General features: G+C 36.1%; 1 pseudogene; it reads left to right on the top strand.

Moving 5' to 3' along the window:
• The first annotated feature begins 261 nt into the window (after window positions 1-261).
• LOC102010631 lies at window positions 262-805 on the top strand (annotated as a pseudogene).
• Window positions 806-1,594: the final 789 nt, after the last annotated feature.

The raw sequence follows: 1,594 nt of genomic DNA, 5'->3' as shown, positions 1-1,594 counted from the left end.
ATTTCTTTATAGACCTAAGCATATTTATAATGGTGCTGGGACACAATTGGTAGTCAGCAAATAGTCAAGCAAATTGCTTGAATTTTAGAAAATATCTCAAATATCTGGAATATATAAGTCCATATTAAGAATTCACATTTCAGGAGAGAGCTTACCAAAGGGGTATTACAGCTTTTATTTTAAATGCCTAGCAAGGTCTCCTGGGGAAGGATTGAGAGGTGTGCACAGTGGCCAGCTGGGCACGGGAGAAGCAGGGTCAGGATGGATAAGGACGTGCTGACCACTCTGAAGATTCTTATTATCAGCAAGAGTGGGGTGACTTCAAGGTGAAAACAATTGCAGTGGATGGAAATAAGGCTAAACTTGCAATATGGGATATTTCTGGTCAAGAGAGGGTTTGAACATTAACTCCCAGCTACTGTACAGATGCACATGCTATTATATTAATTTATAATGTCACGAGAAGAGACACCTTTGTTAAACTGGATAATTGGTTAAATGAATTGGAAACATATTATACAAGAAATGACATAGTAAAACATGCAAGTCGGAAATAAAATCGATAAGGAAAATTGTGAAGTTGATAGAAATGAAGGCCTGAAATTTGCACAAAAGCATTCCACGTTATTTACAGAGGCAAGTGCAAAAACCTGTGATGGTGTACAATTTACCTTTGAGGAACTTGAAAGATCTTTCAGACACTGGCCTGTAGGAAAGTGAGAATCAGGATAAAGGAGTCAAACTGTCAGACATGGAAGAAAGCCACAGAGGAAGAGCCTGTGGTGATTATTGCTTTGTGTTATAAACTCAGGAGGTTCCATCTCTTGTATATTTGATGAGATAGTGCCTTCTTTCTATACATAAACTCTAACTGCTATTTTAGGGATCTTGCAGTTTGCACATAATTGTTTTGTATCATGACAGTAAATATTTGTGAGAAATCCCTCTCATCAGCTTTCCCAGGTAAAATGGTATGGTAAGCATGCACAGTTTGTAGTCTACAGTTTTTTTTTTAATGTAACTAAATACGTGTACCTCTATATTTGATTTTATGATTTACACATCATGTAATTTTTAAAAACACCTATCTATCTAGTATATGTTACTACAAAGTTTGCTTTTGGTCTCTTTTGCTTAAATACTCCTATTAATTGTGACTTACTTGGTTTGTAGACCTCCTAGAACAGTTGGGAGGTAAACAGATATCACCAAACCTGTCAAATTTCCTCCGAGGAGTAACAAAGAGCATGACTTCACCAATTTCCTAGGATGTCTGAGATTCTCTTTTACTGCTAAGCAAAATCTCAGTACAGACTGTAGCTCAGGCTAATTTATAAATACATTTCTATTTGTTCTGATGATGCTTCCAAAATAGGGTTGGTGTATTAAAGAAGTTTGACATTACTTTTTAACTTATCTCCTTAAGTTGGTTGTTTGTAGTTTCAATCCTGTGATAGGTACCCTGGATTTATGTTCTTGTGTGCAGTACTTTTAGTCACATGGTGTTTGGCAGAATGGCAGTAAGCTTTTCCTTCATTTTGGTTTCAGAAGGACATGAATAACGCTGATTGAAACATCTTTTTTCATAAATATT

Source organism: Chinchilla lanigera, unplaced genomic scaffold (assembly GCF_000276665.1).
Source record: "Chinchilla lanigera isolate Chin_1 unplaced genomic scaffold, ChiLan1.0 scaffold00037, whole genome shotgun sequence".
Taxonomy (NCBI): Eukaryota; Metazoa; Chordata; class Mammalia; order Rodentia; family Chinchillidae; genus Chinchilla; species Chinchilla lanigera.
Note: the sequence above shows the minus strand (reverse complement) of the source record. Positions and strands in the feature narration are given on the sequence as shown.